The 24,704-nt window shown below is 42.6% G+C and overlaps 1 protein-coding gene across 20 annotated transcripts in view; it reads left to right on the forward strand.

The window, feature by feature from the left end:
* Window positions 1–24,704, forward strand: part of MICAL3 (microtubule associated monooxygenase, calponin and LIM domain containing 3) — a 184,909-nt gene that overhangs the window by 31,422 nt on the left and 128,783 nt on the right. The gene's annotated exons all lie outside the window — the stretch shown is intronic.

Here is a 24,704-nt window from a genome sequence, read left to right on the forward strand (position 1 = left end):
CTCTTAATTGTGTGTGGTGTGAGCAAAGTATTTCCTTTCTATCAGTTTTAGAATCCTCATATGGAGAAACCATGACATCCAGGAGCTGAGGCTATGTTTGTGGGGCTTTTAAGTTGCTCTGCTAGTGCTTGAATAAATGGAGCAGATAAAATGTTTTCCTTTAAAAGTGCCTCTCAGTGTGCAGTGAAAAGAGCAGTGAATGTGGGATCCAAATGTTGATTATTTCTGCAGTATTTTTTATGCTACAGAGGGTTTCATAATTCTCAGCTAAATTTTCCTTTTAACTAGGGACAAAGTACTTTGTTCAAGGCAAGTAGCATATTAAACCTCATGTTAAGCATACTAAATCTGCTTCTGCTGATAAAAATGGAATTAAAGTCACCCTTCCCAGGGGTATGTCTCTTTAAGGCAGACAATTTATCCCGTTTCCCATTTCTTCCAACTGGGGATGTCACATCTTCCCCAGTATTTTGAATCCAGAAATCCAGAAATTTAATGCAAGATGCTCTCTAAGCAGGGAAGCTGAGCAACTTCTGTGTCTATTAATACATTGTTTTCTGCTACTAGCAATGTGCTCTGGTCACTTTCAGTTTTGTTTTACGACCGCCCCATGAAGTCAGGTAGGCCAAAGATAGTAACAGTCTGAACTTCACGACTGAACAGGAATTTCAACCTAGGTCTTGCCCCATTTAGGGCTGGGCGATATATTGATATATCATTCAAAACCAGTTTGAAGTCCATATCATGGCATCAGTTTCTTAAGTTTTTGACCTGGCACAGTATCGTGAATCCTGGTGTGTGCATGTGTGCACACTATGCAAAAATCACAATATTGGAAAAACCATGAAGTCAGCCAATGCTTCTCTTGATTCCTGCAGTCCCTGTTAATTATGCAGGTCCAGCAGGGAACAGCGAGCCACAAGAGCAGGCGCCTGCAAAAATCACAATGTGGGGAAAACTGTGAAACCAGCCACTGCTTCTACATAGTTCCATCCTTACTGCAGGCATCATGATATATATATTGGTATATTGTGATGTTTAGCTGCTGATATAGCACAATGTTGAAGACCAGATATCACCCAACCCCAACCCCATTCCAGGTCGGTTCTGTGTCTTCTAAACCACTGTCTTGGATGTTATAGTGGGGCATGTTCTGGGAACCATGAATCTGTCGCATATACCTCCTGTCCTACTGGATTCTGCATTCAGCATCTTAGGAAAACTAGTTTGGGGAGCTTATGCAGGCCTAGATCTGCTTAACAATGTCATGGCCCTCTCTTCTGTCCTGTCCTCACCAGTCACTTGTTGAGGACTATAGATTGCTGTTGCTGCCCAGAGAGCTTACAGTCCTATGTGCTGTCAGGTATTAAACACAATACAGTAGTACCTTGGGTTAAGAACTTAATTCGTTCTTGAGGTCCGTTCTTAACCTGAAACTGTTCTTAACCTGAAGCACCACTTTAGCTAATGGGGCCTCCCGCTGCCGCTGCGCCGCCAGAGCACAATTTCTGTTCTTATCCTGAAGCAAAGTTCTTAACCTGAAGCGTATGTAACCTGAGGTACCACTGTAATGCTAAGTAAAGTTGATTTAAGATACCGTTAAGAAGAAGAAACTAGTTTTTAGACTACATTTCTTCACTCCAGGTAGGGAACCACTCTCTTCCCATATTTAAAATGATAAAAAACATATTTCCACCTGGCTTTAGTGTATCGTAGCTCAGAAAAAACACCCGACATAATGGCATATGATGAAAAGAAAAAGATTGGGACTTGGCCGAACCTGTTTGTGTTGGAAATGTCGCTGTGTTTCAGTGTCCAACTTTCCAAGCTGCCAGTGTGAGTAATGCAAAAGTGAGATGGGTGGATTTTTACATAAACATCTGGTCCTGGAAGCATCTGGGAATTGGTACTCAAAGCAGTTAAAGATAATGCGGCACTTTGCAAGCCCTGACGCAGACTGGAATGAGAGTGCAAAGTATTCTCCGGAGAGAGAGAGTTGTACAGCCATTATTCAGCCCTACTTAAGTAAGCTATGTCGCATTATCCCTGATACAGTTGCGTTTCTTGTTTTGCCTGAGATGGGTAAGATATGACTTTATAAAGTAGGTTTCCTATAGCAGTAGGATATATATAATTAGCAGTAGTTGCCCATGCTTCATTCACATTCATTCTGAAAATTGTGTTAGAGCAATAATTGATGTTAGAGCAATAATTCCCAAAATATGTGCCATGAGAGAGCTGTTAGTGTGCCTAGAGAAATATATTCAAAATTAAAGTCTCTTGTGAGCCTTTTTATCCACTTGGTTGCAGAGGAGGTTGCACACCGTATCCCTGCATGATGTGGCTACTTTTGCCTTGCTTCTATAATAGGTAGTCTTTTCTGGAAGCAAAATTCTATTTTGCATCTGCATTGGGTATGACTAGGGATTGCAGGGGTGCAACAGGGACTGCCCTGAGACCGCAGAGCTTGAAGAGGAGCACAAGTTCTGGTCCTATCTGTCAGCCAGGAGACTAAGGTCTTCAGGGTTATCTGGGTTTCTTTGTATGTGTGTGTTTGTGTACAGACACACACAATCTGTGGTAAGTCTCCTTGGGATCATTCAGTCAAAATAAATCCTATAACTTTTCTAAATAAACTTTTAGATTAAATGAAACTACCTGTTCACAGATGAGACATGCTCAGAACAGGGACTCTTTCATACTGTGTGCCTCAGCTACTAGAGACACTGAGGGAGAGCTTTTTCTGTATGGACTGTTGATATCTGAGACTTAAAAAGAAACATCAGGAATTCAGTCCTGTTTCTCATCTGTCCACACAGAAAAATATATTTGGATGTCCTGCATTCTGTTTGGAGATTCTTTGTTCGAACTTGTTGTCAGCATCTCTGTTCAGAAAAGTTGGTGTGAAGGTTGCTATGCATTTTATGGCCTTTCCAACAGGTACTGGGCAGCTTCTCCAGCCTGGTGCCCTGCAGATATTTTGGACTACAACTCCCATCAGCCCCAGCCCAGCCCAGCTGTCTGTAGGGCACCAGTTTGGGGAAGGCTGCTGTCGATGCGAGAGAAGGAAGAACGTGGCAGTCCATCCTAGATGAAAATCTGGTGGCTTCTGGCGGTTTTCTGTAAGTGCATTTATATGAAACAGATCTCAGGCACGTCTGCTTATGTAAGGAATGTTGGCTTGAAAGAGGCTAATAATGCTGTGATCTAGAGAGCTGCATGGGTTAGTTTCTGTATACACCATGGCTCTGAATTTGCTGCTGTGTGTGCTGCACTGCTTGACAAATTGCTGTTGAAATGAGGGAGTTTTATTTGTATGCCACCTTCCAAGAAATTCAAGGCACCATACACCATTCCCTTCCCATTCCCCATTTTGTCCTTGCAACAATCCTGCAAGGTAGGTTGGTGCAAGAGATTCACCCAGTCAACGTCATGGCTTGAGTGGTGATTTAAACTTGAGTCTCAACCAGCGGTGTGGGCTGCTGCTTTTGGAGTTGAGGAGGGAACAAAGAAAATAAGCGGATTGTGTGAAAAAACATGCTGCACAGGTATACAGGGTTCTGGGGATTACATCCCAAAGGGGCCCCTGTAGAATATGATGGCATCACTTAATCAAGTGCCGCAGCCTAGAATCCCCCTGGTAGTTGGGTGACAGGAGAGAGCCAATCTGGTGCCACTGTGCTGTAAAAGATCATTCAGGAGACCATTAGATTATCGCCTTGTATGGTTGAATAATTTGGTCACCTGCATGCCTTCTCTAGCTGATCACCAACATTTGGACCTGAATGGCTGAGGTGTCTGAGTTATTCTCATCACCTCCTTCCCTCTTCAAGCATTGCAAAAGCACCCTAAATGCTGTGGGTGAGCGACTGAAAGAAACACAGGGTGAGACCACCATGGCTTTTCCTGGCCACACAACCTTTTCTGACTTTCAGTGACACTTTGGCTGCTTAATAACCCAACAGATGAATGAACCTTTCACCCCCCCCCCCTTTTTGCTTTAATATCCTGGCTTGTTTGGAAGCTGTTAAACATAGTTTCCCAGTTTGAGAGTTAGGAACACTATTGCCGGTTGATTTGTCTACTTCTGCACGGTAACAAGTAAAAGGGCTAGATGTGCCGCTGCTCATTCATAGTTTGACTTAACCTGAGATACGATTGTCCAAACTTGCCCAATCTGGATCTTTGAATTCATCACAGAATTACATGGGTCATAGTATCATAGAATTGTGGAGTTGGAACCAGTGTTAGAAATTGAGATATGAAGGCTAGGAGCTAAATGGGACCTTAAACCTAGGTTATGGGCACAACAATGGAATGTCTAGGCATCCTTTTTTATAACAAGAATGCAAAGCTGAAAATGAATGAACTGCAGCTAAAATATTATGGTCTAGTGTCATTCCCCTGCCCATCCCTTTAATATTCTTCTCTAGTCTTCAGTGAGTAGCTGGAAGTGGGAAGGCAGAAAAAGTTCCTCCTTTCCTTCCACTCTCCAGTTTTAATCTGAAATCTTAGGCGCAGTACTGCGCCCAGAGTTCAGAAACTACTCATGTTAATGAAATGCGCCTCGAACAGTGGGAATTTCAAACACTGGTTTGAAGGGATCCTGATAATCATCTAGTTCAACCCCTGCAATGCAGGAATATGCAGCTGCCCCATACCGGGTTCAACAAGCCTGCAATTTTGGCATTGTCAGCACCACACACCAACCAACTGAGCTATCTCTGCTCAAGCTAGTGCCTTTCAAATTGGATTTGTGCCATCTTCCAGGCAGGCTGAACCACGAGTGTGTAGGCTATGGGAATCGGATGTATCACAGGAGTGCCTCCAAGATACCTCCGTGCAGATGGATCTCAAGATAAAAATATCTTTCATTCCTTCTTTCCTTGCCCCAGTCCCTCCCTCCCTCCCTCAAACATATTATTAGGGTGCTGACAGCAATTGATTGTCTCCTTGCCTGCTTTAGCATATTGATTTCAAGTCCCTCACCCCAGTCTGAGAGCCTAAAAGTATTTCAGTTGAAAAATTGGAAGTGTGTTAGCCTGCCCTTTTTGTCCTGTCAAAGTTTGCAATGTAGCTACTGTGCAGAAAGCAAAATGAGTATTTTGTTTGCTTCAATGAAAGATCCCTTCAGGAACAATCGGTGTGATAATCTTAGAATGCCATTTAAAAAGTTGCTTCTCTGCTTCCCTTTTTCAGTATGAGTAATCTTTCCATTTACTTTTTGTACAGGAGTGTCAGTGCCAAAGCACATAGCATACCCATATAGCAGTCTTCACGGTCCTGACGTGTTCTGGGTGGGTTGCACAATGATGGGCTTTTTGTTTTTCATTTTGAACGTTGCTATTTCTTTTACCAGGCTCAGCATTACCCACTGTCGTTCTGTGTCCCTTTTAAGAAACAGTTTTGTTCCATCACTACACTTCGCACTTAAATTTTGTCCCAGCACTTGTTGCTGATATATACATTAATAATTGGGTTGGGGGAGAGGAGAAATAACAGTGTATTTTTAACCGCTGATGTGATGTTTTTACATTCTGCTGTAGAGGGAAATGCAGGGCCTGAAACAGAGTTATTTTGCAGGTGGGTCCCATTCCAAAGTGTTTGAAACCCTGCCATATAGCATGCATGCATGCAAGAGAAATATTTTCCTACGGAAAGGTAGCAAGTCTATGTAGGAAAATAGGAGTTGCTTGTATTGGCTGCCTGCATGCACTTCAGAGGCAAGAAACATGCCACTTGCACATTAAATAAACTTGTATTTTCCTGTATGAAGATTCTATCTAGAGCTCCTGTATCAATCAGGGAGCTGAACAAGAGATTTGACCTGCTTGAAAACCATATGTTTAAAGCACCACCCCAAATATGGGAACTGTAGTTTAAGGGTTTGGGGAATTGTAGCTTTTTGAGGAAGGAATCAGTTTCCAGGATTCTTTGTGCTTTAAATGCATGGTGTGTATGCAGCCTTATAAAAAGCCCCTTTCCAACTCGTATGATTCCATGTATAGCAGGCATAGGCAAACTCGGCCCTCCAGATGCTTTGAGACTACAATTCCCATCATCCCTGACCACTGGTCCTGTTAGCTATGGATCATGGGAGTTGTAGGCCAAAAACACCTGGAGGGCAGAGTTTGCCTATGTCTGATGTATAGGATAGCAGTACTCTGTGCAGGTGTCACAGGAAGCTACCTTATACTGAGTTAGACCACTGGCCCATCCAGCTCTGCTTTGGCTATACTGACTGGGTTCCAGCTCTCTGGGGTTTCAGCCAGGGGTTTCTCCCAACCTTAACTGCAATGTCAGGTCTTGAATGTGAAACCTTCTGCATGCACAATGTGCTCTACCACTGAACTGCAACCCTTCCTCCTAAAGGTCAGTACAAGCTTTGCCCTTTAATTTTACCTTTCTTCCCTTTGGCTAATCCTGCTGGTCAGTCTAGCCCAGGGGTCAGCAAGGCTTACCTTGCCTGGGTCAGTTCACTGCCGCAGAGCCCCCTCCGTGGGCTGGATTGCAGGCGCACTTGAGCGTGCGCGCGATTTCCGGCATCTGACTCTGCGCAGACGTGGTTTCTGGCATCTGCGCAGATGTGATTTCCGGCAACACAAAAGCGTGTCCCCATGCCACGGTGTGCCGGTTTAGCACAGTGCACGGGGACTCGTTGAGCGGGCAGCTTGGTTCGGGGGCCGGTAAAATGACCCCTGTGGACTGCTTGTGGCCCATGGGCCTTAGGTTGCCGACCCCTGGTCTAGCCCTGTGTTGCCTGTCTCTAGGGCAGGGGCAGCTAATCTGCAGCCCTCCAGATGTTGCTGAACTACAACTTGCATCATCCCTGGCCATGCTGACTATACCTGATGGGTGATGTGTTTCAGGCAGGAATCTTAAGACCATTGTTGGATTGGCCAGAGCTTAAAAACCTAATAAGGGAGCAGATCTTGCACCTCTAGTTTCCCTCTGGTTTCCTTTGTTTTCAAGACTGGTCTTGGGGCAAGGCAAACTAGGGGCTTAGAGGTCCTGTGCATTGAGGCCTCTGGTGTAGGAAAGGTGAAGGAGCTTGCAACAGCTATCTCTGCTGTGTAATAGTTACGGAGGCCCATTGAGAGAATCCGTTAGATACCCAGTGCAGGGCACGAGTGGAGTGTGAAGCAGTATAGTTCTAAAAGCAACTGGTGAGCTGCTTCCAACCCCCCACCCCCACCCCACCCCGTCCCAATGCCAATAATTTTCAGATGTGATTTGGCCGCTCAGAAATAGTCAGCTGTGCCAAGGCAGAAGCTTGGAGGCCTCTGTTGCTTTGGCTACTGTGCTCATATACTTAGCCTGAAATCCTGGCCCTATGCCAGTCAGCAAAACTATGGAGGATGAGGTGATACCATTCTCCATCCTGCCCCCATTCCTGCCTTATTGTTTGGGATTTGTTCGAGCATAACATGAAATTAGGTTGCATTAGCCTGGCTCAGCGCCTGTAAACATTATTTGCTCTGTCACTTTCCTTTGTGGGCTACCCTCTTCGCCGTCCTTTGCTTTCCCCTCCTCCTCCGTGTATTGCGAATCTAGTTGAGATGGCTCCATTCATTCCACCCCAGTCACAAAAGGAATGCAGGTTAATGATTTCTGAAGTAATGAACTTTGAGAGTGGAAATGAGGTGGAAGTGGGAACTGGAGGCTGGTACTTTGAGATTTGGTTTGCCTTCCACATTACTGATCTGGTGTGCATGAGATATTCTTCTACTCTTGCAGAAACGAGGCATTTTGAAAAGCTGTAGTAGGCTCAGAGGTTTATCGCAGTAGGTTTCAAACTTTCTGCCTTCATGCGTTGCTGTTTCCATTAACGTGCCTGCCTCAAAACCACTGCTCATTACAAAGGATTCTAGCTACACATAGGAATATAGGAAGCTGCCTTATACTGAATCAGACCATTGATCCAGCTAGCTTAGTCTACACTGACAGGCAGCCGCTTTCCCCCGTCCTACCTGGGGGTGCTGAGAATCGAACCTGGATTCTTTGCAGGGATAGTTTCTGCATGTAAAGATAAGTTCCGTGTTTTGGAATGTTCTGAGTAAGTGTTCCAAGCACTTGCACTTACTTGACATTTGACTGCCGGGAAAGTGTTTCATTTTCTGCTTTTCAGCAAACATACAATCACTGGGCTATCTTTAGTCAGCTTGTGGCTTAACTTTACCTCAGGAGAGACAGAACATTGCAAGTGGTTTACATCTTCCTGTGAGGAACACACTCCTCAAAGAAAGGAACTCATCTCTCCCATTCATCACTGCAACCACTTAGCGCAGGAAAAAAAGAGCATTGTTCAGTCGGCTGATGTTTGCTTAAAAAAATCATCTGGAATGGTAGGCTACGTGGATGTTTGGCTGAGTAAGAGTCGGAAATGAAACTTCTGTGGCTTAAGTATTTTGTTGACTTATTTTTCTTCCTTTTACAGCATCGTGTCCCACCTTCCTTCAAGTTGCTATGTGTGTGTGTGTGTGTGTGTGTGTGTGTGATGCTCCTGATACTTAAGCAGAAAATGTAGTCCATGACTGACCAGGAATGAGACCTCGGCATCATAGGGAATAGCTTAGTGTAGAGGTTGACCAGGGGTGTGTCAGCCGTGAAGAAGGCAAATTCCATGTTAAGGATCATTAGAAAAGGAATTGGGAGGGAAAAACCCTGCCAATACAATTATATTATTCAAATCCATGGTGTGACTACATCTGGTATACTGTGTACAGTTCCGGTCACCTTATCTTAAAAAGCATATAGTAGGGTTGGAAAAAGGTTCAGGAAGGGACAACCAAAATGATGAAGGGGATAGAGAGATCAATGAACACTTGCAGTATTTGGGACTGCTTTACAGAAAAGGCAAGTAAGAGGTGACATGATAGAGGTTTATAGAATTATGCATGGCTTGGAGAAAGTGGATAGAGGAATTTTTCCTGCCTTTCTCGTAACACTAGATAGAACAAATGGATATCAAATGAACAGGAATGTTGAAAGATTCAGGGCAGGTAAAAAGAAGTACCGGTACTTCTCATCCAGTGCATAAGTAAAACTGTAGAAACTTACCTACAGGAGTGGTTGGCTGTAAAAGAGGATTGGACAAATCAGTGCAGGACGGAGGGTATCATTGGCTACTAACCACAATTGCAGTAATGCTTCTAAATACAAGTTGCTTGAAACTATGGGGCCAGGAGGAGAGTGCACTTGTACTCAGGTCCTGCTTGCAGGCTTCACATAGGCCTCTGGTTGACCACTGTGAAGACAGGATGTTGGACTAGATGGGCCACTGGCCTGATCCAGCAGGCTCCTTTTATGTTCTTAGAGACATAACAGTATCCAAACGGCAAATAATAACAAAGAAATAAACAGTCAAAGAAAGTACAGAATCAGACTCTCATCCACAGGCCATCTTGTTAATCCAGGAGGCTTTCTAGGACTTAGTTATCCAGAGCGTTTTGTTTACTTCTGCCTTTTCACTTACTAAAACTAGCTACCTTTTGAACACACCTTGGGCTGTCAATAGTGAGTTTCAAAAGCTTGCTGGGAATGCTCATATTTACCACACCAATTCCAATTGTATCATTCACCCATCACCAGTACTGGTTCACAGCTTACTTTCATTAGCCACTATGCTAAATGAGTTTATATGAAGAAGAATGCAACAAATAATTCTCTGAATCCTCGTGTTTTTAATTTTAATATGCAGAACATTTGTTTCCCCTGGTTTGTGTGTCACTTTAAACAAAGAGATGACAAAGTTTGAGTTGCTTGCCCTTCTGAATTTTGCCTATCAAAATGTCTGAAATGTCCTTGAGGCAAAAAATAAAAAATAAAAAACTGGCAATCTACTTGCACACATCATACTGAGATGCATCTGTCTGTAAGATGAATGGTATTGAATTACAGCTCTTTGGGCGAAAGAACTTGCTGCATTTTATCTAAAGATCAAATCCCATGAGTCCGATAATGATTTAAACCTCCTTTGTATCGAATAAAGCCTGTAGCTTAACAAGTATAGATCTGAAGCCAAAGTCTTACAGAGTCAAAATTTAGTTTTGAACCAAACTGAGGACCCTGCTTCCATTTAATAAAAGTTTTTATATAAAAAAGGCCCATGCTGTATAAAAATGCCCCATTTCTGGAATATAGCTTTGGGCTGTTGCAGACACTTCGAGAATTCATGTCCATGCCGCAGATTTATTTAGTGTGCAACTATTAAGTGTTTTTATCTACTCACTGGCATCTTGGAATGATGCAGGTAGTTAATGGTGTGTACAATTAGACATACAACTGCTGATGTCTCTGAAATGTATATTTTGCTCACTCCTCATAGTGACTTGCAGTTTATTAAAATGCAGCTTCTATTAAATACAGTGAAATGATGAAATAGATAACCAACAAGAGTCAGCCCAGAGGTCCTATGCAGCCCCTAATGGCATTTTATTATGGCCTTCCGTTCCTCCTGAAGCTCTCTCATACTCCCATCCTATTAGAGTTCCTTCCTTTCTGTCCCCCCCCCCCGTTTTTTAAAAGGTTTGTTTTCCTCTTTCTACCTAGGTTCTAAACAATTGTGAGGGGAAAGTACAGGTATTTTATTTGATAAAAATAATAATTTAAAAAACTTCTTCTGGTTGTAGATCTGAGAACAAACCAATAAGACACGGGTGTCCAAACTTTTTTCAAAGAGGGCCAGATTTGATGAAGTGAAGGGCCATGAGGGCCGACCAAAGGGCCGACCTATGTTGTTGACCTTTTTTGGCTTGAAGTTGTTGACCTTTTTTTTAGGATTTTACCCCAGGAAATAAACTGCCACAGGGACCAGATTAAACCGACTGGCGGGCTGCATTAGACCCCGAAATGGACTTTGGACATGCCTGTAATAAGGCTTCTACACTCTCTGTGTGTATCATGTGCATGTATGTCTTGCTCTCTAAAACCAGAAATTACTTTCACTTACTTTCCAGAACAGTAACTGGGTTGCTCTCCTGCACTAAAAATAAAAATTTAAACCCTCTGTATACTTATGTGAGAGTAATCCTATCAAGCAGAGTTGAGATTACTTGTGAGTTGAACTTCATAGGATTGAGAGTTCTGCTCTGAGGCAGCTGTGATGAAAATTGAAACAGGGGGTGATCTTTATTCCAGATTAGTTAATCCAGAGCGGTTTTGTCTCTGACTCTGCTCACTGCTGGCATGCAGCTCATGACAGATTACTCACGAGGGCATGCAGGACTTGATAGAGGAAGGATTGCCCATCCCTAGTTTGCATCCTAAAACCTGTTGGGAACATTATCACAGCCCAACAAAATATTTCTTAATAGTAAATTCTTAACCCAGAAGCCTCCCTGGGCAAGGAATTAAATGAGTAGATTTGTAGAACAGTATCTCTGGCGTCCACCTTCTGTACTTTGTGGAAACAATTGAAGACATTTTTGTTTTTGCAAGCTTTTCCAGCTGTGTGGAAAGGTCTCTGCCTTAGGTGTTTATTTTGTATTGTTTTAAAACCTATAATTAGATTTTTGTACTATTTTGAATGTTTTTAGTGTGTTTGTAAATCACCTTGAGGCTCACGTGAAAGGTGATTCCTAAATTAAGATAATAAATAACAAATACAAGTAACAGACAGTGCCACAACTGTTCATCTATAAGTATCTATTGAATTCTAGTGCTGTGGGTACGCAAATCAGATACCCGGTTTAAGGTAAAGTGAGAGAGCTGGAAGCAAAAGGACTATTTTTTTTTTCAAGGAAGAGGTAGTGACTGGGATATTTACCCTTAACTTTGAGTTTTCGTAATGATGCAGCGTGGCTTTTAATGCCCTTTGCCAGAAGTATACAGCTAAAACTGACTTCCCAACAGCTGTTTCGGTAGCTAAGCTGACACCTCCCCTTTTCCATTCCATCACAGTAGGTGGGTAAAGCAGCCTTTTGCAGTAAAACCTCATGGTCTGAAATCTGCTCTCTGTATATAAGAGTTCAGTTAGTTCTCTTTAACAGCATTCCCCTCCCCACCCTAATCTAATAGATGCATTTAGAGGCCAAACTGAAAATGACATGGTAAGCAAACACACCAGTTCTCACTCCCCATTGCTTTGCCCAGGACCACAGTTGGCTTTGACAGAAATGACTTCTTCTGTGTTTATCTTGGGTAGTAGGGGCTTATAAATAGGGGGGGGGATTCTTGGCAGGAAATACAGCCCTATTCCCCAGCCCACCCATAACAGGGCTATGTATTGTTGTCTGCTTATTCTCCCTCTCTTCTCTGGAAAATGATGTCACTGATGCCCTGATCAGCCATTTATGGCTATTGTCCAAGGGTCATTAAGGAGGCAGGGCACACTGTTTGTTTGCATTCTCCAGCTACCTCTTTTGAGTTGAGAGTGGTGAGCTTTGACTCTTCTTAACTTAGGCAGAGATAAGACTAATTCTTTCCAACTCCTAACTTGCCAGACATCAAAGGCCCATTATTTAGAATCGAGATTATTATTAATTTCATTTCTATGCTTCTTTATCTTTACGCTTTGATTAGTTGCTTTCCGTCTTACCAAAGAATAGAGATTGGAGGGAGCAATTCAGTTGATATCTCATTTAGAGACGTGCTTAATCTGCACTCCCTAAATCAATATGTGAACTGAAATGCAACTGTTGGCATCTATCTGTTTTGGGAGACAATGGAGGAATGCACTTTTGCGGGCGAACACCACTGTGACTGTAGAGACCGATGCAGGAGAGACATGTTTTGTTGCAACTGGGGCTGATGAAATTTGCACATGTCTGAATTTTGCAATGCCGTTCTTCAGCCACGTGTACAAACGTGAACTTAACTAGAGTACAATCATCTTCAAATTGCATATATTGGTGAAAGTAACATTAGGGGAAATGTTTTGTGAAAATGTATACAAGGCAAAAATGTGTTCAAATATGTATATTAGAAGAAATTGACTCTAAAAATGTCCATGAGAGGACTTAAGAAGAAAATTGCAGACTAATGTGGAAAAGCAAACTCAATATTGGAAGAAAGGGAAATGGAGATGAATCAAAATGGACAGATTCACCCATAATTAGGATAGTCAGTTCTTAAAGGGCTGCAAGAATTAATCCACTAAGTACTTGAAACTCTTAACTCTTGCTGAAACTCCAATTTACTGTGAGCTGTATTCTTCGTTTAGGTAATTCTCTTTGACCTTTGTTGGTTGTTCCATCATTCTGAGAAGCTTGGGGTGGTGGCAGGACAGCACATTATCTGTATCAGCCCCTAAGTTTTGGAACTCCTTCCTCACAGAGGTGTGTCTGGCAACATGTTCGTTATGCATCTTTGCAGGACTGCTGAAGGCACACACACCTCTTTTGATGCCTGAGGTGTATGTTTTTTGGACATGCCTTATTTCTGCGATGGTAAGCTGTTTCAATTGTTGTAACTCAAATGTAATAATAGCCAAGGCAGGAGGAAGGGTCGAAAAAAGGACCCCTGTGGGTCCCTGTTTTGAGAGAATAGAAATTGTCAGAAGAGTTCCCCACCCAGAAGTCTCAATTACACTGGCAAAACAGGGATTGAGCTGTGGGGGCACCTGAATTCAAGACATCTGTTTAGATTGCAGCCCCACCCAGGACTGCTTTTAGATTTATTTTAATTTACAGCGTTTGGCAAGTGTAACAAAGTGGATGTTTCTGTTTAGTAAACTTGTAAATGTAAATATATAATTTATATAAATATAAATCTGGCTAAATTAAGCTAATTCAGAGATGCGAGCATGCTGTGTGTTGCTTTTAAAAGACAGAACAACCATATAAACTAGTAGGGAAGTAAGTGCCCTGAAATTCAATATCAACATCAGGTTCCTTTTTTTCATTTTCAAATACTGTTTGTACTTATCACTAAATAGAACTTCACATGGGGGCTGGTATGTTTTGCCTTGTAGGGCCAAAAGCAGGGGGGTGCAATTTTAATCAGAGAAAATGACAAAGGTCAAAGGTCCCAAACCAAATCTCCACTCTCTGAGACTGCTATTAATACTTGAAAAAGAACTAACACTGGAGAGCTGTGTTCACAGATCCCCCACATCATGCCTTTAAGTCTTCATGAAACAGGTAGCTGGTCTGCTTTCCATTAATTTGTGCTATTTACAGCAGTTGGAATGCAGAACTGCGGTTAGTAGGACTTTTGTAATAAAGTTGCATTATAATTTAACAGACGTTGCCCTTATATTTTACAATATTTCCCCCCTGAGTGGCCTTGTCTTACTACCCATGACTGGTATTTATAAATACATTTATAGTATATCTTCATTGTCCATTTCTAGTCTATAAATCTTCAATTTTTGGTATGTGTGTACTTGTTTGTGAGCCGCCCTTCTCATCCTACCTTTTCCTATTGTAAGCTAAAAGCTTCCAAAATTGGCACAAACTCTGGATACATGCCAGGATTTTCCTCTTGTTGCTTCAATATTTCCTCATGCAAAAGAAATGATGCATGACCTAAATATTTCCTTTGTTTTATTCAGTAATCTGACATTGCATATCTTTTAGAGCAGGCTTCAATTATGCTTGGTTGGTCTGGACGAGGGAGAGAGCTTGCTAACTCCCTCATCGGAAGCTGAAAAGAAAACAGGAGCTGGCTTTAGAAACTCAGAGCAGATTAGATGTAAATTGCCAAGTGCAATTTAAAATCTCTGCATTTAGGAAAGAAGACCTGCTTTTAAATTGGCAATGTTCACAAAACTTTTTGCTGTGTTCTTCTTTGCCTGTTTTTCCTCCTCCCTTTTGGACTTGACATTACTACTCCCATGTGAAGACTTCCAAAAACCTATTCCACATGGTGGCTACTTCATGCTGATGTGTAGGATGGCTACATGAAATCAGCTCTCCATGTGGATATTCCTTATTGCAAGGAGAGTCTCCAGACTGTGCCCAAGCTTGGCGGTCCTTTCAGTAGAAAAGATCTTAAGCAATATATTGTGCTTTGGTTCTAATCAGTTACCTTTTTTTCACCAATACCTTATCGGCGGTGACAGGGCTGTCTTAAGCCTATCCGGCGCCGTGGTTCAAAGATCCCTCCGGCGGGGGCTCCCCTCCCTGTTTCCCAGAGTTGCTGACCTTTTTACAGCGCTGCCAGCAGCTTTGCGGGGCTGGAGGAGGCGGGCTGGTGCCAGGTGGCGCCGTGTCCAGCCTCCGCCTCTTTCCAGGCGCCTTCCAGAACTCGGTGTGAACTTGGCGCCCCGCACCACTTGCCTCTATGGACAAGACGCCACTGAGCGGTGACCCTATCCAGTCTATACCTGTTAATATGGAGACATCATAGAAACAAATGTTCCCTAACGCTTGCTGTAGTAGTCAATCAAGGCACAATTTATTGCTTAATTTTCTTGGAAGGTCCACTTTGGGAAGGGTGTGATGTTTGGTTATAAAGTGGCCTGGTAACAAGTTCTGCATTAACACTTTCTCCAGATTTTGAGGAGCAACTGAGCAACTTTGGAGTCAGGCAGCACCTTAGTTACTGACCTATGCAGTTGTTTCTGATTCTGTAGGTTTGATCAGATGATGTTTACAACCACCATGTCATTATTTTATTTGGGAACTTGTCCTCTTCCTCTTCCTTTTTTCCCAAATCAAGTTCCTCCATTTTTGCATTAGTTGGCTTAGGCATCAGCATAACCACATGGACATCAACATTGCTGCAACAGATTATTTGGTGTGCGTACTGGCCTAATATTTGCACTACATTTCCACTACAGTTTTCTGCACAAGACTAGTAAACATGTAATGGAATTGAAAGCATTCTATCTAGATATGCATGGTGATGCTTGATCTTTTTCAAGGGGATTGTTTGTTCTGTTTACCTTTATTTCCGAAAGCCAATGTGTTCTCCCCCTCGACCCCCTGGCATGCTTCATAAATTACTTTTAAATCTTATTTTCTCTACTACCCTGATTGATTTGTTGTCCTGTTTTAAAACTTTATGTAGACCTTTGAATGTAAAGCTGCTTGCTACTATGCAGGATGCACAGATCATTTGAAAGAAGAATATGGGATGTTCTTTGAAAAATGAAGATGATTGTACTTTAGCTTTTAATAGTTGCTACTATTGCATGATTACATTGTGTGGTTCAGGCTCTGCTTTTGCAGAACAAACCTAATTTCTGAGGTGCTAATTCATATCCAGCCTTGATCGATAATCACTGAAAGAAACCATTGGTTGCTGCTGATAAAGTTGCAAAACTAGTTTTTGCTTTGTTCCTCCCAAAACACAAAATGCTCTCTGAACATGTATAATTTGTAATTTACTATTCGTGCTTGTATGAATATTTCCTCCTTTCTTATTTGTTTGTTTCGTAAAACGTTCATACTGCTTGCTAGTTGTTGGTTGTTTTGTTGTTTTTAAAAAACCAAACACCTCAAAATACAGTAGTTTTTTACAAAACAAAGTTCTGATCCTAAGTGCTTCAGGTTGGGTTCTGTGGTCTTGGTTATTTCTCCTGAGGATTTCCGTTCAGTCTTTGTAACAAATGTGCCTCAAAATACCCCCTTTATAAACCTCCCTTTATAACCAACTGAACCTATTTATAATTGTTTTACAGATTGGTGTACGTTGGACATGTAAGCATTTCCACATGTTCCAGCAGCTGCCCACCAGGCTTCCTTCCCAATATTTGTTTATTTGTATAGAAAAAGGCTATACTACTCTTCAGTAAAAAAATTCCATGGTGGCACACATTAAAATAATAAAAAACAGTAAATATATATGCCATGCTACAGGAATCAAATGGCTCAAGAAGCAATTAAGATATAGCCGTGGATAAAATCACAACTTGCGTTTCATGTTGAGATGCTCTGGCAAGCTTTCTGGGTGATGGCAGTACCAAGTAACACCAAGATGAATTTTTAGGGTGAACATCTTTCATAATTCCCCAAATGCCCATGACCTAGCATCACTCCAGGGTTGAACATGGCACCTCCCCCAGGCCCAGAAGGTTACTCATTACATTGGAGCACCTGGTTTTTTAATTTTTATTTAAAAAGGGGAGCTTAGGACATGCAGGTAGGTGTCAGTGGTGGGCTGTGCAGGGGCCTTGAGGGTATCTGGTGCTGATGCCAGACCTGCTAAAGCAAATGTGGAAGCTGATCAGGGACTGATTGAGATACTTCAGTAACCTAGTGTCAGTGTTGGTGACGGAGATGAATGAAACTTGATCTACTCACCTGTTCCCATTTGTATCAATTTTCTTTGCACAGCAGGTTGCTACATGGCTTGGTATTTATTGGTGTAGCAGTTAAGGGGTTTACAATTTTGTAGTACCAAGTGCAGTAACTGTAGAAAGTCTTTGCGACAGAAAGGGAGTTGTTTACAGCTGCTTACTTCTTATCAACCAAAAAGCACTGTAGATGTTCATAATTTCCAGAAGGGAATCTGCATTAGTCTGCTTCTGCTGCGGCTTAGATTTTTTGCTTGGATTTTCATTTCATTTCAGGCAGTTCCCTTTCTCAGTGAAGTAGTTTCATTGGCATACACATAACTTGAATAAAGAGGTTAATACAAACTTCTGCACAATTACTTTTTGTGTTCTTTTACTGTCCAGACATCCCCAAATCAGTATTTTGTTATTAAGTCCAACAGGCATTCCCTGACCAGTCCATTTTACTGTGTTTCTAGAAATTCTCTTCTCATTTGAAATGTGGAGGTGTGTGTTGAAAACGTTCAATTACCATACTAAAATTTGTCTCCTTGTAGGTATGTGTAGCATAACTAGTTTATTAATAGAGTTCTTTACAGCTCCCTGTTAGGAAAGGGGAAAAGGTAGAGTCTAGAGGCTAAATTGTGCTTAAATGAACAGTCCATGGTTCATTCTCACAGAGATTTTCCTGTTTGTTCATTTCATTGCAAGTGATCAATACAGCAGGCCTGATTCCAGAGAGGGCACTTGCTCTGAAAAACAGAGGTGAAGTTCAGATGGTGCTAAAGAGTCGGTCAGTTTCTGGTTATGGTTAATGTTTTCAAGTTTGTTGTTGTTGGCATCCATTTGACTCGAGAGGCAATGGAGTGCACCTCCAAGGGTGAAGTCAAACTGCTGCGATAGCAGCACTGAAGTGACCTTCCTGGGGCACAAGCCTGGGGAGTGTGTGTCGGGATCCTGGACTGCCCTGACAATGACCCCGCTTTCGGCCTCACTGATGTTGTCCAAAGGAAAGCAGAGCAATATGCTTGATACCAGCTTCCTTTCAGGTGATCTTTTAATGTTTGTTACTGTAAGATCAGTAACATCTATATGTTTCAATTCCCTTTCTGCTGTATCATCAACTCTGTTTCTATCGTTATTAAAAGGCACATTACATAGATTGCTTTTACTTATCTTTTTTTAAAAAGGAATGGAACCTCCTCCCCATTTGATTACTTGTGAAGATCACTTGTAAAGATGATGGCAGCAAGTGCGTGAAACAATAGGACAAAATATACCCAGCCTTTATTGGTCTTGTAATGTTCCTATTTTTAAAGCACTCACAATCTATTACCCACAGAAATAAATTAGAGTGCTTCTGCAAATGAATAAAACAAGACTTGCCACTTTGACTTTGGATCTGAAACTTGGTGCTTCCCTTTTGCCAATCCCCTCCCCCCTCTGCACCCCCCCCCCGCCGTCGCACATTAACAGAGATCCCAAGACCAGCTAAGGTGTCGCTGCCCCTTTGTGCTCCACCACTTTGCAGGGATCAGGCAAGGTGTTAAGAAATAACATGATGGAATTCATCATTTGCAAGCCCCACACTTAATGGGGCGAAGGGGGTCTCACCAAGAGTGCACTGCCAAAGAACTGACACTAGGCAGTGGCTCCATGAAGGACATACATTTGGGAGAGAAGAATTGCCTATTTTCTTCAGTCCCTCCTTTCTTGTTCTTCATGCCTCTACATAATCAGTCATCAGCTGTACAGCATGCACGGAACTCTGTGTACAGATGAAACATTTCACTTCTGTGTTATACTGCAGACAGCATAACAAACCTTTGCCCTCGGGTATGTTTCACACTAACAAGTAGGGAATTACACTACAGCACAATCTGGTTTTGAACTATTTAAAGCACTGAAGTTTTTTTTGCTTGATTGCTGAATTACTGTTTGCTCTGGTTCTTCTACCAGGAACTGCTTTCTAAATTATGGGTGGACTCCCTGTTATGGCTGCTGATTCTTTCGCTGTTGTGGCTAGTAACAACCCCTTCAGTCTATTGGTCTGGAAGGTTACTTAAGTGCAGCAAGTCACATCTCTTACACAGACTCATTCCATGCTTAATTTCTCATTCTAAGTGATAGGCTGTGCTTGGTGATAGGGTGTGTTTTGCATTCCTGGCATGACTAGGTAAAACAGGGCTTGAGAACCTATGGCCCTGTTGTTGACTTCCAACGAGGGCCTCAGGTTTCCCACCCTTGAGTTAAAAAGATCAGGTAGCAGATGATGGGGAAGGTTAGGAAGAACTTTTCAATGGCAATAGCTATTTGACAGTGGAGCAGACGACCTCAGAAGGTGGTGTGGACTCTTCTTCATTGGTGGTTTTCAAACAGAGGTTGGATGGTCATCTGTTAAGGGTGCTCTGTGATTTCTGTATTCCAGGGGCTTAGACTAGACAATCCTTTGGGCCCCTTTCAAATCTACAATACTGATTCTATGACTTCTTGAGAGAAAAAGGAGCTTCTTGTGTTCCATATCGTGTGTGTGTGTGTGTGTGTGTGTGTGTGTGTGTGTGTGTGTGTTTTGCACTTTGGAAGGGAGGCATGTAGAAAAATATGAAATGGGGAAGGCCTCATGCTGTCTGGACATACATTCTAGGCACTGGACTGCTTCAGTGGAGATATAACAGCAGAACTTGCAGCATAGGGGGTCCTCTTGGTTCCTGCTAGTATTCTTTCTTTCTTTTCTTATTATATTTCTACAGTTCTCTTCATCCAAGGATCGCAGAACTGCTTATAGTACAAAAACACAAAAATGCATAACAGTAACAAACAGCACACACATACACATCCCAGTTTAGAAGGCCATACTGTCTTTGCCTGGCACCTAAAAATATGTAACAAAGGTGCCAGGCGAGTTTTCTTGAGGAGAGCATTTGACAAGTAGGAAGTTGCCACAAAGAAGGCCCACACTTGTGTTGCTATGCTCTGGACCTCTCATGGAGGTTGCCTTTGTGTTTTGCCACTACTGCCTAGCAACTCTGCACAAAAGCAGGATTTCCTGATTTGTGAACATTTGAACCCGTATTATACCAAAACAGATTACTGGCCTATCTGACTTAATTTTTTCTGCTGCAATTGGCAACAGCTTCTTATGGTCTCGGGAAGAGTTCTTTCCCATGTACTTGAGATCCTTTAGTTGGAATTGCCAGGATTAAACTGGAATCTCTTGTATGCAAAACATTAAGTCTCTTGGGCTTCCGGCGGCGATGCCATTGCGGAGCGGTCGTGGGTTGCCTCGGCTGCGAGGCGACCCAGTTCGTCCCGGGGGTTGGAGCCCCGCTACCGCAAAGCGGGGCTCCGATGGGGTGCGGGAAGAGCGTCCCGCACCCTGGGCTCCCCGGCTATGCCCACTGTGGCTCCGGACCCTTCCCTCGCTCCCCCTGTAAAGGGGGAGTGGGGGTGAAGGGAAAACGGAGCCGGGCTTCAGGGGACATGCCCCAACCGGGATGTGGAGCGGCGGTTGCCCCCGCGATGAGCGTTAATGTTCTACCTGTCAAAGTTCGAGTTTAAGAATCCCGGTGTCGTGAGTATTGGATCGGATTTGTTTTTGCGCTTTGATGACGACCTGGGAGACATTTGGAAAGGGAGCCTGCCTCTTTCCCTTCGGGGGATAGAAAATAACCAGCTTAAGAGACTGCTGTTACAGCGATGGTTACAAAGTATTTAAAATTCGATAAGTGAGACTTTTGGATTTCCCTTTGGGGAACAAACTGGTGGACAGTATCTCTTTTTAAAATTTCTGGTTCTTGCGCCCTGGATTCAGGGAAAATGGCCGTGAGGGACTTTGACTGAATGGAAAGTTACTGGTATTAAGATGGAGAAGTCTGAGAACCGAAACTGCAATTTGACACCTATGCCCGCTTCTGCCATGCTCGGCTTTGTTTTTGACTTGGTTACGAACTGCGAAATGACCCATGAAGAAAGGAGTATCTTATTGAGACTGGAACTGCTCAACCGAAAATTGGAAATATTGAACTGTCATATGTCAGAAAAGTTATATCCCACAGAGGAGACTGTACAGGAAATGGCTGCATTGGAGGAGATCCTTGGCACGGAACTGAAGGGGCTGATTGAACAACAGGATGAAAAGATATGGCGACTCCGGAGTTATGGATCGTCCCTTGGGGGTGGCAGACCCAGGACGGAGAAAACTGTTATATCTAACTCCCGAGGTGAGAGCTTGGGAGTGAAGGTGAGAACTTTATGTTTATGTCTACAAATAGAAGAAGAATGGGATGATGAACCGGAGAGGCTGGGAGAAAAGGTGCGCACCCTGATGTTCTATGCAAGGACTATTGTGGACTTAGTCTGGATCTGTGGACATGCAAAGAGAAAGGATACTTCGAGGAGCAGCTCTGGAGCAAGACGACCAAAGAAAATGGACAGAAGGGGGATAGGGTGAACAGTATTAAGGTATAAAGGAAAAAGGATGTATTATGGTAACCTGAAACTGGAGTGTCAAGACTTTAAGTTTTAGAGAAAGAAAGGAGGTATTTTAAATTTCTGTCATTAACAGCAGTTATAGTCAATGAAGATACTTGTTACGATTTATATTGAAAATAAGGGGATAAGAACTAGAATCTTGTGTGGAATTAATATGAAGCTATAACATGATCTGATTTATGTTAAGTTAAGAATGGGAAAATATTGTTTATTTGGAAACAAGATTTGCTAAAAAGAAGCTTTAGATTTTAACTTTTAGATTTCTGATTTTTTAAGATTATGATGGTATAAGATGTTATTAAAGTAATATTTGGGATTGGAACCAAAGGTGAAAAGGCAGGGGAAGTCTGTACCAAGATTCGACCAAGAAATTTTTTTTTTACAGCATAAGAAGAAGAATTATTGGTGTTTGTGTATTTGTGTACTTTTAGTTGGGTGTTGGGTTAATGTGGGTGTTGTATTTGTTTGTTGTTTGTTGTAAAACCAATAAATTCTTATATATATAAAAAAAAACATTAAGTCTCTTGCTCTGCTGTGGGTTTTCCTCTGCTTGAGTAGGGTTGTTTGCAATGTAGACAGACACAAAAGACCTCTGTATAGAAGGGAGTTCCAAAGAGTGGAAAAGAATGAAAGTCTCCTTTGTCTTCTCTGTCTTCTTCCATGTATTTTTACACACAAACGGTTAGTAGTACCGGTACATATTTCAATGTTATAGCATGTTTACATTTTTAAAATGAATGACAGTGTTCTAAGTTTATTTGTTTACTGGTACCTGCCTTTCCTTGATACCCAAGAGGTAATAATAATAATAATAATAATAATAATAATAATAATAATAATAATAATATTTGTACCCCACCCATCTGGCTGAGTTTCCCCAGCCACTCTGGGCGGGATACCATATAAGCTTGTTAGTAGTCTTGAATTGCTTTTTCCACAAACCTGCGGACTCAAATCTTTTTAGAGTTCACTGAAGCCGTTTGCTTTTACTTCTTAGTCTTCCATGGGCATTTGGGCAGGCAGGTTAGTCACTTGAAAAATGTGACATGAACTAGTCTCTAACAGATGTCACCCTAAGCTTAAAGAACTAGCCGACACACTGCAGCACAGGCATCTTGAACCAAATGTGGTGCTGATTAGACAACAGATTAATCCCCTACAAAATGATTGCACTGCCAGCAAATAAAATCTTGTGGTTTTACACCCACTTTTCTTCTTAAACTGCTCTTAATCACATCTTTTGAATTTGTGGCCCTGGAAACGTGTATATATATCTGCTGCGTTCAATCGCTTACACTTGCTTTGCATATGTTGTCGATGTGGACCATATATTCTTCAGCTTCTCCAGGCACTGTCATGTTGGAGCACTTGTCCTGGTTCCTTGTGCTGAACTTCGCTTACCTCTGATGTAATGTGCCTCTTTTAGGATGTGTTTGACTTCCCAATATTTAATCCAGAGGACTTAAGACCAGCCCTCAGATTTTCCTATTTGCACTAACTACCAAAGCATGCTGGCGTGGCACACTGCCAGTTCATGCCAGCCTTTTGCTGCTCCAACTGACTCAGGTTGCTGAGCTGTGGCCCAACCTGGAGACAGGCTAGCAGTGGGTGTTAATGAATTGCACTCACTTTTTCTTTTTTGACTTTCAAGAAGGAACTAAAGATAGGGGGGTACGTGGTGTAAGCTGGAAGCTGCTTCTCCGTGTTACATATTTTGTTCTAGCTGCCGTGAGGCATTTTTAAGAGGTGGAGGGGTTTGTGTTTTGTCCATGTCAATTCATGGATCAACAGCTCGTCTGGAAGAACGGCTGGTACTTTTGGCATAATGCAGCTGTGGAAGCTTATTTACTTTGGCTTTGAAAATGGTTTGGCGCAGCCTTCCTTATGCGAAACCTGCTTTGCTCAGAACAGAATCCAGTACAGCAGTTTGCTTTCATTTCCCCCTCACCATTTATTTATTTTTTAAAAAATGGGGAAAGCAATTCCTAACTCTCGTGGTTATCAAGAAATGTTTAAAATGTGCTGGGAATGTGGCTTTGGGATAAGGGTTGTTTGCCCAAGAATTCTGCTTTGTCTCCCTAGGGTTCCCCAGTTATCCTTGCTCTGTTCTAAACGGACTTCTTACCTCCTTCCATCAACTCATGCAGTTTCTCTCCATTGTCAATTTCACGTAAAGGTGCTGAATATTGCAACTAGAACAGAGGACATTCGTTTTAAAGCAGGGATGGGGAACCACATGCCCTCCAGATATCGGCTCTCAAGGTATTGTTGGGCTCCCAACTCCCATCAGCCCCAGCCAGCATGTCTAATGTCAGATGCCATGGAAGTTGTAGTTCAGCAACACCTGCAGGACCACAGTTGCCTACACCTAGTTTAAGCCAAATTAACTGGTATTTCCCTTGGTATAGAGCTAGCTTTTGTATTCTGAAGGCACATGGATCTTAAAAGGGCATTTTGAAGCTCCACTAAAGAGAAGATTCATGGCGTGACAGTGTAAGTCTGACAGGCCCATGGTGCCCCCCGCCAGCCATCTTAGCCCCCCGAGGCTCGAGATAAGTGTACCCAGCTGCCTCCCGCATCCTCTGCACAGGCCTGAAGAGGGACAAGGGTCATTGGTCATCTGGAAACTGAACTGGGCAGAGACCAGAGGGAAGTTGCAAAGATCTATCATATTTTACACTGGATTCTTATTAGGAAGCAGGTGTCGCTTTAAAACTATTAGTCCACAACACTAAGATCACTTCCACCAATTCTTTTCACAGCCTCTGGAGCAGCCCTTTTCAGCCTTGAGATGTCGTTGGACTACAACTCCCATCATACCTGACCACCGGGCCCGCTGGCTAGAGTGATGGGAGTTGTAGTCCAACATTTGGGTTGAGAAAGGCTGCTGTGGAGTGTGGCAGAATCTTGAGCACATGACTGCTGTCGCCTCTGGAAGTGGTGGGTGATGCATTCCTTGAGAAGCTACATTGCTTTGGAGGACACCGGCCAATCGCACCCACAAGACACCAATGTCACTTCCTTTTGATAAAACGGATTTCTTAGGAGGACT

Source organism: Lacerta agilis, chromosome 10, assembly GCF_009819535.1.
Source record: "Lacerta agilis isolate rLacAgi1 chromosome 10, rLacAgi1.pri, whole genome shotgun sequence".
NCBI classification, from domain to species: domain Eukaryota; kingdom Metazoa; phylum Chordata; class Lepidosauria; order Squamata; family Lacertidae; genus Lacerta; species Lacerta agilis.